Genomic DNA, 17,370 nt, shown 5'->3' with positions numbered 1-17,370 from the left:
TACTGAGGTCTACGAAAATGCCTGTAACTATTTATCTAGTGTTTCTAAAACTACTGTTGTAAATTTTGCTTTGGGAGGTTCCGTTCGCTTTCCAGACCTGAAGGCAAATTGTTCTTTGTACAGAAATTAGCATTTGTTTAAATAATCTATAAGTCCATTATGAAAGGATAGTTGCTACTCATCAAATAGTGTAGACACTGAGTCACAGATAGGCACAACAAAAGGACTGCCACAAAATGAGTCTTTGGCCAATCAAGCCCCCCCCCCCCCCCCACACACACACACACATGACCACAGTCTCTGGCTCTCTGGCAGCTGAAGCCAGACTACAAGCAGCAGTGCATGAAGGGACAGGCAACCGGTTGGGGTTAAGGAGGAGGGTGGGGAAGGGAGAGGGAGGGATAGCAGATAGGAGAAGGGGACAGTAAAGTGCTGCTAGTGGGAGCATGCAGGAACAAGGTGGAGAGTGGGTAGGGAAACTAGGTGCAGTCGGAAGGTTAGACGGTGGGCAGGGGAGAGAGAGAGAGAGAGAGAGAAAGAGAGAGAGAGAGAGAGAGAGAGAGAAAGAGAGAGAGAGAGAGAGAGCGGCGGGAAAGTAAAGAAGTAAAAGACTGGATGTGTTGATAGAATAGAGTGGGAGCGGTGTGTAGTACTCGAATGGGAACAGAGATGGGGGTAGATGGGTAAGGACAATGACTAATGAAGGTTGAGACCAGGAGAGTTATGGGAACTTAGGAGATATTGCAGGGAGAATTCCCATCTGCACTATTCAGAAAAGTTGGTGTTGATGGGAAGGATCCTGATGGTACAGGCTGTGAAACAATCATTTAAATGAAAAATATCATGTTGTGTGGCACACTCAGCAACAGGTGGTCCAGTTGTTTCTTGGCCACTGTTTGTGAGTGGCCATTCATGCAGACAGGTTGTTGGTTGTCATGCCCAAGTACAATGCAGCACAGGGGTTGCAGCTTAGCTTGTAGATCAAGTGACTGGCTGGTAGACCTGCCTTTTACGTGATAGGTGATTGTGAATGGATTGGAATAGGTGGTGATGGGAGGATGTAAGGGACAGGTCTTGCATCTACATCTATTACAAGGATATGGGCAATGAGGCAAGGGGTTGAGAGCAGGACTTGTGAAGGGATGGATGAAGATTTAGTGCAGGTTGAAGATTTAGTGCAGGTTCAGCGGGTGGCAGAATACCACCGTGAGGAGCAGGGGGGGGGGGGTGTGAGTGGGTGGCAGAATACCACCATGAGGAACAGAGGGGGGGGGGGGGAGTGAAGGATAGTGGGTAGGACATTTCTCATTTCAGGGCACGAGGAGGGGTAGTCGAAACCCTGGCAGAGAATGTGATTCAGTTGCTCCAGTCCTGGGTGGCACTGAGTCGGAAGGGGAATGCTCCTCTGTGGCCAGGCAATGACTCTGGAAGGTGGTAGGTGGCTGGAAAGATATGTCACTCGAGATCTGTTTCTGTACAAGGTTGGGAGGGGGGGGGGGGGGTAATTACAGTCTGTAAAGGCCTCAGTGAGACTCTCAGTATATTCTGAGAGGGGCTGCTCGTCACTGCAGATGCAGAGGGCGCTGGTGGCTAGGCTGTATCGAAGGGTCTTCTTGGTATGGAATGGGTGATAGCTGTTGAAGTAGAGGTATTGCTGATGGTTGGTAGGAGCCATCTTTGAGGTGGAGGAACCATCAAGGAATGTGACTTGTTGTGTTGAGTAGGACCAGGTGAAGTGAATGGGGGAGAAGGTGTTGAGGTTCTGGAGGAATGTGGCTACAAGGTGTCATCAATGAATCTGAACCAGGTGAGGAGTTTGGGATTCTGGATATTTATGAAGGATTCCTTTAGATGGCATAGGACGATGCCATGCAGATGCCCTTAGCCATACTCCTGATTTGTTTGTAGGCAATGCCTCCAAACGAGAAGTAATTTTGGGTGAGGATATAGTTGGTCATCACAACTAGAAACGAGGTTGTTGGTTTGGGGCCCACTGGGCATCAGGAAAGATAGAGTTCAATAGCGGTAAAGCCATGGGCATTACGAATGTTAGGAGGTGGCATCAATAGTGATGCACAGGCACCATGCTGTAAGGGAACTGTGAAGAGTCAGTAGAGGAAATGGTCAGTATCTTTTTGGGTTTACGGACTTCAGGAATCATGTAGAAGGTAGGAGTGCAGGGAGTGGTAGAGGTGAGAAGAGGGATGGACTCTGGAGAGAGGTTCTGGGAGAGGCCTAAGGATTTCAGGATTTCTGGAATGGGGTCACTGTGGCAGGGTTGTAGGTGAATGAATCTGACAGCTGGTGGAGTTCTTCTGCCAGGTAGTGATGTAGCCATCTTTGATGTGGAGGTCAACATCATGGAAGGTGGCTTGTTGGGCTGAGTAAGACCAAGTGAAGAAAATAGGTGAGAAGGTGTTGAGGTTATGGGGGAATGTGGATAGGGTGTCCACACCCTCAATCCATATTACAAAGATGTCATCAGTGCATCTGAACCAGTTGAGGGTTTAGGATTCAGGGTCTTTAGGAAGGATTCCTCTAGATCTATCCTGGATTTTCCATTGTTTAATCCTTAAGTCTGTTTTTCATACTATTTTCTATTATTTTTGAGAAGGAAGATATTAGTCAAACTAGCCTGTAATTCTCTATGTTTTCTGTATCACCTTTTTATGTACGGAAAGAACTGATGAGGATTATTCCTTTACAATGTCTTTTAAGTGCACTTTTGTGCTGCTAAACTTTCAAAACAACTACTGTGCTCATCTTACCCATACTGTTAAATGAAGAAACTGTAAATTGTATTTCCATACTTAATTAACATTACATAAATGTAGAATTAGTACATGAAAATCACCAACATCTGTTCAATGTTTAGCATAAATATTGGTCAAAATGTAATCTCTTATTTGATTCTGGGAGTGAGTTTTCCATGTTGTACAAAAAATGGTTCAAATGGCTCTGAGCACTATGGGACTCAACTGCTGAGGTCATAAGTCCCCTAGAACTTAGAACTACTTAAACCTAACTAACCTAAGGACATCATACACATCCATGCCCAAGGCAGGATTCGAACCTGCGACCGTAGCGGTCGCGCGGTTCCAGACTGTAGTGCCTAGAACCGCTCGGCCACTCCCGCCGGCCCATGTTGTACACAGAGACACTAAGAAGCAGAAGGTTTTCTGATGTTAAAGGTAGCAGATGTACCTTTACTGGTGCTCATGTATGTCAAAGTGTTACACATTTGTGTTTGCCCATTGTGAAGTGTATGGCAACAATGAGTTGGTGGAATAACTGGATATCTTCAACTGAATTACACAACCAGTGTTTTTATTCATAACAGCACAGAACTCATTACCATAGAATTGTACAGAACAGAATATGATCCTGAAACAATCAACTCTGCAGTTTTGACACCACCGAGATCATTATGATTTAAGCTAAGTAATTTTCTAAACATTTGGTTTTTCTCATAAATTCAGAATTGTTGTCCTAACCTCATGTAAGGCATGATAGCATTTGCTGATTCCAAAAAAGAAGAAAAAATTATGCATTTTCAATGAGAAAAACATGACAACAATGATCAAAGTTCCGTTCCAGGTACTCCCTTATACACCTTCTTCCCTCGGTACAGTGTCACTGTTTCTAATGCATATGTGGGAATCGAGATGTTACATACGGTGATATTGAACCCAACATTAAGTATTCGCTCGTTTATAATGAATTAACTTTATTTTGATCATGATGGTACAAACACATCTGCTCGAATACAGAGTTCGGAACACACTGAGATCAACAGTTTTCAAAGAAGTTCGTTCTCAAAGATGAGGCGGTTGACTCTTGCAGTCGATACCCACCACAGAGCTCCTGCCGGTAGTGTGGAGCACGGTAAGGATGATGAGAGGCGTGTGTGCACCCGGCCGGCTGATGGCGGAGGTGCGCTTGACTGATCGTGTCGTGGCAAGCGCTAGTGCGAGGCACGATCGGACCGTTTCTCGATGTCTCGGTAGGCACAACCAGTGGAGGGAAGGAGGCGCGGAAGGTGTCCACAGGTTGACCGTGCCATGCTGCTGATGGCACAGTGGAAGCAGAAGGTGGCAGCGTGTCAGTGGGGAGAACATCGTCGTGCCGAGGCCGTGCGGTGCAGCGGGGTTTTGATCCAATCAAAGGCGCGGAGTGCGTCGAGTATGTGTTGCCAAAGTATTTGCTCATGAATGCCACAGTAACTGCAACATGTCCGTTAATAGTTTGGTATTGGCCGTATGACATAAGGGGGAAAGCATGCTGTGGCTTAACAGGTTGCGTAAGAGATGCCGGATAAGCAACACTTGCGGTAATGATGGCGTTATATAGGCGCTTGATGTCGCAGCAGGGAAGAAAACTGCAAGCTGCACATGACTGACCTTGGCGGCATATGACTTCGGTGTAGACGGAAGCGTCACCTCAGAGTCCATGGATAGTGAGTGTGTTACAGCGGTAGATGGCAGGATGTTCCGTTGACAGTGTCGGTGTTTTGATGTGCAAAACAACCATGATCGAAGGTTGGGGTGTGTGGCCATGAGCCCTGTGCATGAGGCATGGCAACAGCGAGAGGTGGTAGAAGGCGGATGTGGTTGGCGAAACCATGGTCGAAGCAGGAAGGCGATGAGACATAATGAGAACATGAAGAAGTCGAATCGGTGGATGAAGTACTGGTCTGTGGCGGAGAGGCGATACAGTTCAATGGAACTGGAGCTGCATGTGTGCTGTTGCAGTTGGCGCTGCAGTTGAGTCGTAAGGCTGCAAGCTCCTCGTGTGAAATTGCTGCACGGTCGTGTGTCAGAGCGGAAAGATGCTCACTCGTCGAAGCAGAAATGGCAGATGTGTTGGTCATACATTGCGGAGGTAGTGAAGAGGGCGGCAAAGCAAGCGGCACTGGAATGTGGCTGGTTATGCTGTGGTACAGAAACGAAGTGTCTGGAACTACCGAGGAAAGGTGGCAGCGGCGTAAATAAGTTTCTTGTATCACATCAGTAACGTAGAATTTCCACTTGAGGTCGCGTGATGGTGACAGTTGTGACATCTTGGACATAGATCCATGTAGCGTGATCGTCAGGGTATTAGTTGTAGCTGGTAGTAACAGCAAAGGATCGTCAGCAGTCAGAGGCGGAACAATGACAGGAGCATCTCGTTGCATGTCTTGCTCGGTTGGTGTCAGCTGCAGCATGTGTAACTGATCTTGTACCAACATGTTGTATTTGCTCACGTAGCTATTGCAGTTGTTCAGGTGAAAATGCATCTCGTTGCAGGTCATGCTCGGTGGGTGTCGGGTGCAGCATGTGTAACTGATCTTGTACCAACAAGTTGCATGTCGCAATTTGCTCACATAGCTGTTGCAGTTGTTCAGGCGAAAATGTATGTCGTGAAGCAGTCTTCTGTGTATCACTGAGTAAGATGGGGTCGAAATCAGAATCTGTCTCTATCAAAAGGTAACCTGGCGTACACGACAAGGTCAGCGGCACAGTATTGATGTAACAGTTCGAGTAGAAGAGATTGTGTGTGCGATCATGAATGTGAAACTCAGTACTCGGCAGTGGTGGAGTGAGAACACGTTCACTGCTGTATGAAGCAGTGATATGGCTGAAATCGTCTTCTGATGTGAGTGAACAAGTTGCGGATGCGATCGAGTAGTGAACGGCTGGGCGGTAAGCGTGCATAGTGTCGGAGAGTTGTTGACAAGATGCGGGTGCGGTAGCCGTGGCAGGATCGTATGTCGCACAGCTGTTTGTTTTGACTGGGTCAAGGTCAGTGAGCCAGCAGGCGGCGGCCATGACGTCACTGTCAGTAGCAGTCGGGCAGAGTCGGTGCAGCTCAGGTGCTGTGTAGAGGGAGGCGTGGCACATCCAGTGTTGCATTGAGAAACAGCCAGCATTGTCATCGGTGTAATTGGTGCATTGTTGTTGATTGGTAGGATGTCCTTGATGAAATCGTTCCTGTGAATTTGACCAGGCATGCAATTTAGCCATAGTCTGGAGTTCGTGCGAACTGGGATTTGCAACATAGTCTCCGTTTGTTGCAGTCCATTGTTTGGCATGATTATCCGGTATTGAAGCACTGCACAAAGTTAATTCATTACACAAAAGCAAGTCAAAATAGTCCAAATTAATTGGCGAAGGAGCACTGCACTGTCCGGAAGTGAAATTACTGATGCGTTGAGCAAGTTTCGACAGACGACGTGTGCGCCTCGGTCGCATTGTCGATGTGTGAGAAGGTGACGAAAGTTACCGAAAAGCACGATTCACACAAGAGTCGGGAATTTAGACACTAATTACACTTCCTGTACACTGCATCCAGATGCGGCACGATGCGAAGTTGATGGACGTAGAAATCCGACAAAGGGTTGCTGCATTGTTTGTCCATGGCGATGTTCCAGTACACATTTCTGGCATCGTAAGCGGCGTTCGTGAGCGTCAGGGTCACCAGTATGGGGATCGAGATGTTATGTATGGTAATATCGAACCCAACATTAAGTATTCACTCATTTATAATTAATTAACTTCATTTTGATCATGACAGTACAAACACATCCGCTCGAATACAGATTTTGGAACACACTGAGATCAACAGTTTTCAAAGAAGTTCGTTCTCAAATATGGGGCTGTCGACTCTTGCAGTCAATAACTGACACACATACATAGAAGTGAGGCCAAACTGATAATGTGGAGACAGTTACGTATAGTCTGGGATAACACAGCTCTCCTAGTTACCTCCAAAAATGCAGCACACAGTTCTACTGCATTCTCCTCGGGATATCTATGAGCCATAATTTTATTCAGCATTCATCAGCTGGAGATGTTGACTGTGAGTGGCCACTCTGTGGCAAGTCTTCAATGCATTGTCCCTCATGACAGAGGCTGAATATTCGAATAACGTCACTGTGGCATGCATCGATTCAGTGGAGCAACTGCCTCTGATGATCACCTGTCTTGCGATGAAGTGATATCACATGAACAGTCTAAGGATGAAATTATCTGATGAAGTATGTCAACAAGGTATGCAAATTGTCAAATTGTGACAAGAGATACAGTGTACTTCACTGAACTGCACAGAGGATGCAGGCTTATTTTTAGCTCCATTAGCCAGGAGGCCATAATTTGCTGTGGCTGAACAAGCACTGATAAATAGGTTTCCAATCAAAAAACAAATTTACCTTTATGGGGGTGGTGTGGCAGCTATTTCCGGTCAGTTTATGTATGGTGGAAAAAAGCTATCATATCACTTGACATGCCACCACTCTCCCCTTTTTCTCATGTCCCTAGTTCATTAATGTAAATGGAAACAATCTGTAATGAGCATAAAGAGGGGGTTCATAGAGAAGTGTTCACCTTCTACGTGCATTTCTGAGCTGCATTCACTTCTGTGCATTCATTTCTGTATTTTTTTCTACAGTTGGAATTTTTAAATGGGGTTCTCCAGCCTACTAAAGCAAAAATGAAGGAATATGTGAATTTTTTTTCAGTTTGCTAGAACACTGCAAGCAACCTGTCAAAGTAGCATGAAATCAAGAGGTTTATAAGTGGCTGGGCGCATCATGACATTTATTTATTTTTACTGAATGCAGTATTTTTAGTGAATACTAACAGCTAAGATTAGGAAATCTAGTTCCTTGGTTTATTTCAAGAATCAGCCAGACAATAAACACAATGCCATATGACCTAAAAGAATTCAAGTTTCATACAATTTAATAGACTTAGTAACATTACCCATTCTTTATTTCAGTTGCTAGTGTTGTTGTGGTCTTCAGTCAGAAGACTATTTTGATTTAAGTCTCCATGCTAGTCTATCCCATGCAAGCCTTTTCATCTCTGCACAGCTTCTGTTCTCTTCTTGTCTAAACTGTTTATCACCCATGTTTCAGTTTTGTGCAAGGCCAGATTCCAGACAAATACCTTCAGAAAAGACTTGCTACCACTTAAACTTATATTCAGAGTTAGCAAATTTCTCTTTTTTGGAAATGCTTTCTTGCTGTTGCCAGTCTGCATTTTATATCCTCTCTACATCTGCCACTATCAGCTATTTTGCTGGCCAAATAGCAGAACTCTACTTTTAGTGTCTCACTTCCAAATCTATTTCCTCTCAACTCTTTTCAAAACACTATCTATGCTTTTAGTTCTTCTCCCAAAATCTTAATTCCCTCTACATTTTTTCTCCTTGGTTTGCTTTATTCTTTGTTCAATGTGCAGATGGAATAACAGTGTGGACAGGAACAGTCCTGCCAAATTATTTTCTCAACTGCTGCTTCCCTTTCATGCCCCTCACTGCCATCTGATTTCTTTACATGTTGTGAGTAATCTGTATTTTATGCATGGCACCTTCTGAATTTCAAAGAGTGTAGTCAAGTCAATTCTGTCAAAAACTTCCTCTACTTCTACAAATGCTCTAAACACATGTGTCCCTTTTTCAACCTGTCTTCTAAGATAAAGTCACATTTGCCTGCAAGCCAAACTGATTTTTCGTGAAGTCTGCTTCTACCTGTTTTATATTCTTTTGTAACCAATTTCTGTTGGTATTTTGCAACCATGAGCTATTACGCTGCTAATTTTAATTTTCACAACTGTCAGCATCTATCTTCTTTGAAATTGGAATTACTGCCATTTTCTTGAAGTCTGAGGATATTTTGTCTGTCTCATATATCTTGCACATCAGTTGGAATGGTTTTGTCATGGCTAGTAGGTACTGGGAGATGAAGAAGCTTGCACAGGATAGAGTAGCATGGAGAGCTGCATCAAACCAGTCTCAGGACTGAAGACCACAACAACAACAACAGTCCACCCAAGGATTTTAATATTATCATGGAATTTCATCTACTCAAGGAACCTTATTTCAAGTTAGGTTCATCAGTGCTCTGTTAATTTTTTGGCATAATATCATATTTACCACCTCATCTTTACCTTCTTCTTCTTCTGTTTCTATAATATTGTCTTTAAATTCATTTCCCTTGCATATCGCTTCTAAGAGGGGAAGTCAAATCAAAATGAAAAACCCACTGAATGTGACCATGGAATGGTTCCATTCCAAATTAATCACTACATACATTACAACATTTATCCCACTAGGGAATGAGATGATCAGCTCCTGTTTCATAGAACATGGTCAGCGACTGATGGATCCACAGCTGTACCTGCTCTTCTGCTTCATTAGCCAACAGAAACTGATGTCCATGCCTGACCTTCTTTCAATCACCAAAGATGTAAAAATTACGCGGTGAAAGTTCTGTAAAGCCTTGTCACCAGTTTTTTAAAGGCCTCAACACTACTGCTGTGGAGGCCAAGTTGGCTGCCAGATACAGTGGGCATATGAATGTGGGCTGTGTTTGTGTGAATGTATGTGTGTATGTTGTCTAATGCAGAAGAATGCCTTTTTGTCGAAAGTGTAACTTGTTAGCTGTCCATTTGTTGTGCCTGTCAGTGACTCAGTATCTCCACCACATGGTGAGTAGAAATCTATCCTTCTTTCATGATTCTTATACCGAGTACTACTAGGTTATGTAAATAAACACAGAGAAAATCAAAGAATAACTCATCCAAAGAGAAAACAAAACTGGAAAACAATATGTTACAATATATTTTGAAGAGATGATTATGCTACCATATCGAAATTGTTTGGGGAATGAATTATATTACAACTTCCTAACAGCCATATCTTCCTTTTTCCAATACTTTTCCTGCATGTTACATTTGTTTCTAAATACCACATATCCTGCTATTTCTTATTTCACTCAAGTTACTTTAAATTTCAAGTCATTACACTTTTTCTGCTTGTATAATATGGGAAAGAAGGAAAATTCAGTCTTTTAATGTAACTAAACTGCCACATTTCAAGAGAACATTTCAAAGATTACTCTCAGTAAACATTGTTGAAGTCTTGTGTAGCCAATAACATTGTGAGGCCACAACCTGTTTACACTTGTCCTCGGATACATTCCCCTTTTTTTTTTTTTTTTTTTTTTCTTTCTTCATATGTGAATAAATAATTTAAACTCCGTGTATTTCTATCTTATATATCAAATCATAATTTGTGTATCTGTAACATGCCAACTAGCTCCGCAGATGATGAAGACATATGTGATGATATAAAGGAAATTATTCAGATAGTTAATGAAGACAAAAATTTAATAGTCATGTTGGACTGGAATTCGATACCAGGAAAAGGAAGAGAAGGAAAAGTAGTAATAGGTGAATATGGATTGGAGAAAAGGGATGTAAGAGGAAGCCGCCTGGAAGAATTTTGCACAGAGCATAATTTAATCATAGCTAACACTTGGTTTAAGAATCATGAGAGAAGGCTGTATATGTCAAAGAGACCTGGAGACACTGGAAGGTTTCAAATTGATTATATAATGGCTAGATATAGATTTAGGAACTAGATTTTAAATTTTAAGACATTTCCAAGGGCAGATGTGGACTCTGGCCACACTTTTATTGGTTATGAACTGCAGACTAAAACTGAAGAAATAGCAAATAGGAAGCAATTTAAGGAGATGGGACCTGGATAAATTAAAAGAACCAGAGGTTGTGGAGGGTTTCAGAGGGAGCATTAGGGATTGATTGACAACAACAGGGGAGAGAAATACAATAGAAGAAGAATCGGTAGCTTTGAGAGATGAAATAGTGGAGGCAGCAGAAGATCAAGTAGGTAAAAAGATGAGGGCTAGTAGAAATCCTTGGGTAACACGAGAGGTATTAAATTTCGTAGATGAAAGGAGAAAATATAAAAATGTAATAAATGAAGCAGACAAAATGGAATACAAATATCGAAAACAAGAGATTGACAGGGGGTGCCAAATGGATAACCAGGAATGGCTAGAGGACAAATGTAATGTAGCGGTACTACCGTTTGGGATAGGAAAAGTCAGTTTTGCTGCAATATTCCTGAGTGTGTAAGTTACAGCCAGGTGTGGGCCTGTTTACAGTGAGTTATGCTCACCAGAAGGTGCGAAGTAAAATAGACGTCACAGGGGTGTCGAATTGCTGGGAAAAGAACACGCAGAGTTTTGCATGGCGCAAGTCACAGGCAGAAGGGGCCCACTGGCCAACCTAAGTGTTATGAGTACATGACACAGAGTGACGCATTTAGCAAAACAGAGGTGCACAGCCACATATAAATAGGCGCCAGTTCACTAACAAAGCATTCAAGTGTGATAGCCCTCCTGGACAGCGGGGCGTGTCACACCACTGGCTACACGCAGCACCAGATGGGGTGCCAGCATTCCAATCCACGGCGGGTCACTGGTTTGACCCGCTGAGACCAATGCATGGTCTGCAGGCAGCCAGCAGCGGGCCATGCCACAGCTCTCTACTGCGGGCAGTCTTGTTGGTTCCCAACACATGCATGAGGCATCCCAAGGTGCAGGCCGCAGATTCGGACGCCGGATCGTGTGCACTTGTTGTCGCCACAATCTTAGCCACTCCAGTGATGAAGCATGCCATATGCCTTGCAGCTCCCAGCGGGCAGCACTGAGGCAGTAGGGGCGAAGACCACTGATTCGGCTGCAGACGCATCATGATGTTGTTGCAACTCCATGGCTGTACAAGGCCAACACACAGCAGGGCATTGCACAGGTCTCTGAAGCAGCCATTCCATGCCAAGCCATTTCACAGACAGTGAAGTGGTGTCCTCAGCATTGCGGGACCCAGTGATGCAGGCCTTGAGGAATGGGGGCACTGTAGCTGGAAATAATAAATCACTTGGGAAACTCAGACGACTCTTAATAAGGGGCCTTCTACCTCTTCCCGCTACATTTGGTGTTGCTGTTACACTCGGTGTCAGAAGTTGTTACTTCATTTGGTGTCAGAATAGTGGGCATCATCTGTACAGTATGACCTTCGAGCCCACCACCTGCATTACAGTCAAAAAATGTGGTGAGTGTTAACCAATTTTTCTTTTTGAGTGTTGGACACCTTCTTTCTTTTTTGATTGTGTTTTGAGTACAGTTCCTGGCAGGCCATTTTAGATGTTTTGTGTAGGCATACTTTTATTTTTTTTAATTTTTTGTCAGAATAAGTGTTAGTGTTTTTGGGGCAGTAAGATGCTGTTTTTCGTGACATTTGGTTACTTTTGTATTGGTGTATTATGATACTAAGTATGATGATATGGAGCTGTAGGAAGTCAGGTTATTCTTGCACTTGAATTTTTTGTTTCAGGACTAACTGGAAACGAAAGTAACACAATGGCAGAGTCAGGGACACACGGTGTGTCGGAACCAGAAGCGATATGGATTTTGTTGGAAAAGGTAGCACAATTGACAGCTGACAATGTGCAGTTGAGAAGTGAATTAACATCTAGAAGTGAGCAGGAAACCGCATTGGATCAGTTGTTTTTGCCTAGGGTGCCGCAGTAGGAGACTGATCCAGCCACTGTGAGTTTGATTATTCCATTTTCTGGCAAGGCATCTGAGGATGTGCGTTCATTTGCGGAGGACTCAGAAACTTCAGCTGTGATGAATGGTTGATCTGACGAACAGTTATAACATGTAGCCAAGATTAGATTAATTGGTGGAACGAAGACATATGTAAGGTGTTCTGAGGCCTTATGGAAGGCAAGACCAGTTGAAGGAGGGGCTTTTACAGAGGTACAAGAAACAGAACAGCACTCGGTACTTTAGGGAGAGATTGAGCACAATGACGAAGAGACAGGGGGAGATGGTAGAGAAATTTGCTGACAGAATACGAGAAATTAACTAGTATACTTACGAGTTGGGTCAGAGCGATGAAGCAAATGGTGTTCTGTTGCAGGAGGCTGAGCAAAGGGCACTTGGTGTATTTTTGAGGGGGTTACCAGCGCATATGTTGCAGAAAGTATGTGAAGGGACTCCGAAAGATTTGTATTTGGCCATTCAGCTGGCAATCCAGTGTGAGGAAATAGATGTGGTAATGGCAGTACGTGATAGACAAGTAGTGTTTACAATGGGTATAAAATGTTATAAGTGTGTGCAGAGGCAATGTACCCAGTCGCTGTGGAATAGAGGAAGGGGTGGAAATCAGCAGTGTGGAGGATGGAGAAGTGGAGTTAGTAGAGGTGGACAATCGTTAAACAGCAGAGGGGACCCAAGACCCATCTAAGGGAGCTCCCAATTGATTTCAATGCTACAAATACGTACGCAGAGGTGGAATGTTCAGTGGTAGGATCCACAGGAACTAAAACGTTTAAGTTTTGGCCACAGGGGCGCAAGTGTCAGTAGCCACTAAGAGTTTAATGGGGTGAAGGAAGATGGACCCACCACATTATAGGTTGCATGGAGTGGGGGATAAGGAGGTCATACCTTTGGGGTCAGTGACAGTTGAATTTCACATAAGGAAAGTCCAATTTGATGCATGCATGGAGGTAGTACCATGGGTAAGCAAGGGCTACGACGTGATCCTAGGTGTAGATTTCCTGCAACAACATTATGCCAAAATTGACCTCTGACAACAAACTGTGGAACTTGGTGGTATGTTATTTCAGCTAGGGGAAACTGTTGTCAATGCAGAGCTTTCATGAAGGGTGTTCAACGTAATGAACAAACCAATTGAACTGCGTACATTGGCATTAAGGCTTAATTCACATGAGTGTGTGTCTAGTGGCACCGGAAAGTCACTTTGGGTAAATGTGGGGTCAAATCTACCTGTGGGTACAGTAAGTGTTGTTGAACCATTTGAGGATAATGAAGTTTTGGGTCCATTGTGTTGTTTTGTGAAATGTAGTATTGTATGCATACAGGAGGGTAACAACGAGCAAGTAGTTCCCATGGAAATGGATAATTATAGCGCTGTGGACGCGAATTTGAAAAAAGGAGTTTTAGTAGCAAATTTGGATGTGCCAGATGACGAAGACTGGTGTTCGAGATATAGGCAAAGTCATCAACCACTAACTGCTGACAGAACTGCACTGTGTGACAGAATTAAGCATTTGAAATGAGGAGAAAGAGAGCATATGGAAGACTTATTGTGGAAATTTAAGGATTTGTTTTTTCCGTAAGGGCCATTGCCAGCAACTCCATTAGTTCAACATAGGATACCAATAGGGAATGAAGCACCTGTTTACCGTAAACCATGCAGAATACTGAGGTATTTGCAGCCAATTGTGAGGGATTTCATTGATCAGCAGCTTGTGGACAGTATTATAGAGTATAGTAATAGTTGCTGGGGAGCGGGCATTATCGTTGTGTCTGAAAAATCTATGGATGGAACTAAGAAATACAGGTTCTGCTGTGACTACCAATACCTCAATAATCAGACAGTAATGGACGCATATCCCATTCCAAACATATCAGAGACTTTGGATCACTTAGGGCAGTGCCAGTACTTTTCTACGATGGATTTGATGAGTGATTATCATCAGTTAGAGGTGCCTCCAGAGGATCGTCCGTAAACTGCGTTCTCTACTCCTGGAGGCCATTACATGTACAACGGAATGCCATTCGGTTTGAAAAATGCTAAGGCAGCATGTCAGAGGTTGCTAGACAGTGTCTTGAGGGGTTTGCAACCACGGCAGTGTCTTGTCTATTTGGATGACATTATAGTGTTTTCAAGTAGTATGGAGCAACATAGACAGCGGTTAAGGGAAGTCTTTATGAGATTAAGAGCAGCTCATTTGACGTTGAGCCTGGAGAAGTGTCATTTTGCATTAGAAGAAGTAAAATATTTGGGTCATTTTATCAGTAAGGATGGAGTGCGAACAGATCTGAAGTTGGTACAGGCTGTAAGGGATTTTCGGGAGCTGAAAACAGTTAAGGAAATGCAGTCATTCATTGGAATTTGTAATTTCTATCGAAAGTTCATAAAGGGTTTTGCAGATTTAGCATGACAAGACTGTTACGGAAGGGTGTTAAATTTGAGTGGACAGAAGAATGTCAGAAAGCGTTTGACAAACTGAAAGAAGTGTTAACATCAGGTCCAGTTCTTGTGTTTCCAGATTTTGAAAAGGGGTTTATACATACATGCGATGCATCGAATCAAGCATTAGGGTGTGTTCTTAGTCAGGAAATTGATGGGAAAGAACATCCTGTAGCCTATGCATCTAGGCAGTTGAATGCAGCAGAGAGGAATTACTCAACAACAGAGAGGGAAATGCTTAGCATAATCTGTGGAATCACATATTTTAAATGTTAGTCATATGGGAGAAGATTTTGGGTAGTGACAGATCATTCTGTGTTGAAGTGGTTGTTGGGGTTGAAGGATCCGTCCACTGGACTAGCTAGATGAGCTGTGAGGCTTAGTGAATTTGACTACGAGGCGGTTCAAGCACAGTAATGTGGATGCACTAAGTAGGAAGGTGGCAAAAGTATAAGTAATAGGTTATGATCTAGCGGTATGGCAAGAATTACAGGACATGGACAACGATTGTAAATTGTATCAGACACAGCCACAATTTAATATGTGCAACGGTCTTCTGTGCAGGAAAACAAAGTTAGGACCAAGGGTAACAGTGCCAGTGAAACTGAGGGATGAGGTTTTAAAGGAAGCACATGATCACGTGTCATAAGGTCATGGAGGGTGTAGAGTGACGAATAGGAGAGTGGCGGAGAGGTAGGAAAGTAGATGTGGATCAGTATGTCAAGAATTGTATACCATGTGTGCAGAGTGCAGATTTGAGTTGGAAACAGATACAGCTACAATGATTGCTGGAAGCGACATGTCCATTCTCTATGTTGGGGATTGATGTCTTAGGACCTTTCAGGCAAACACCATTGGGGAACAGATTTGTTCTGACAATAATAGACCATTCTTCAAGGTATGTGGAGATGGTGGCTATGCCAAATCAACAGACAGCAATGGTCGCGCAAGCGTTGGTAAACAACTGGATTTTGAAGTTTGGTGTACCAGACACAATAATTACTGACCAAGGGACCAACTTCATGTCAGATTTAATGAAGGAACTGTGTAAATTGTTGAACATAAAGAAGTTGACAAGTGTGTTGCATCCATAGGCGAACAGAAGGACAGAACGGGTACACAGAACAATCAGAAAGATGCTGAGTTTTTATGTGGATTCTCATCACCATCAGTGGAACGAGTATTTGAAGCATACTGTATGTGCATACAGTGCAAAAATCCATACCAATCCCGGTTTGTCTCCGTATGAGGTAGTGTACAAGTGAAAAATGTCATCACCATTTGATTTGGTGAGGCTACAGAAAGGAAGGACCGGTGAATCTATACGTCATCTTGCAAGAAGAATTCGTGATGTTTGGAAACGGGTACAAAAGGTGAATATGAAGGCTTTGGAAAGGCAGAAAGATGTAGAGAAGTGAAAAGTAAGTTTACCGCAGTATAGAGTGGGGAAATGGGTAATGCTGTCCAGCCCCTATACGCAAAACGGGAAAATGAAGAAGTTCATCATGAGCTATCAAGGGCCATACCAAGTTGTTGAAACCACATCCCCCATTAATGTTAAGCTTCAGCTGCCAACTAGAACAACGATAGCACACATTGGGCAGTTACGGCCATTTAAGGGTTGCCCAGATGTGATTCCAGGTGTGTCACAGGAAGGAAAGAGGAAGAAAGAGAGTGAAGAGAGGTGCTACGCACAGAGAAAACCAGCAAGATAAAGTACAGCATGAAGTACCATATGCTTTGCGATCCAGGAAGTAGTAGAGTATTGGTAGTTTTTTTGTTTTCTTGTTATGTATCATTGGGTTTGCGTAGATTAATTAGGCATTGTATTTTCATATATGTATTTTCAAGTATAGCCTACTGGTGACAGCAATCTTTTTGAAGAGGGGGGAATGGAAGTGGTGATCATTGTCCTCAGGTCACTGAAAAGGGGAGCATGGAGCAAGTTTGTAGAAGTAAAACCTGAGGAGGTATTGCTGATCTCAGCAGTTAACAGCCGGTATGCTGAGATGACAAGGGGGGGATTATGGAGCTGCCATAAAGGTAAAGTAACAGTATGTCCACCCAGGGTGATAAGCACCAATCTGGACAAGTGCACAGTGCAGTTACTTTTAGCCAGGAGGAAAGAAATAGGCTGTCCAAGGGACATCATGGAGCCAAGATTGAGCTTGCAACAGGTCAGGATGCATTGGATCTTCTCCACCAGCTTGAGGGGAGTAGAATTTTATTCAATGGAACTGCATGTAACATAATAGGACCAATATTCCACCTGCCAGCATCAATTTTAGGAGTCACACAATTGAATGTTACGCAGCCACAGCTGTACTGGCCAGAAGACACTTTAGAGTTTTCTCCAAGGCAGAATCTGACCTTGTTAAATCAAACTCTGGAGCCAAGTCTGTTGAGATCCATAAACCAGTTCATTTTAGAGCAAGAGGGATGCATATCAGCTGAACAGCTTGTGCAACATGTCGCTCAGTATATGGAAAGGCAACGGCAAATAATGATCATTTTGAGTATC

Source organism: Schistocerca americana, chromosome 7, assembly GCF_021461395.2.
Source record: "Schistocerca americana isolate TAMUIC-IGC-003095 chromosome 7, iqSchAmer2.1, whole genome shotgun sequence".
In the NCBI taxonomy this organism is placed as follows: domain Eukaryota; kingdom Metazoa; phylum Arthropoda; class Insecta; order Orthoptera; family Acrididae; genus Schistocerca; species Schistocerca americana.
The sequence above is the reverse complement of the archived record's forward strand: the minus strand, read 5'-3'. Positions refer to the sequence as shown.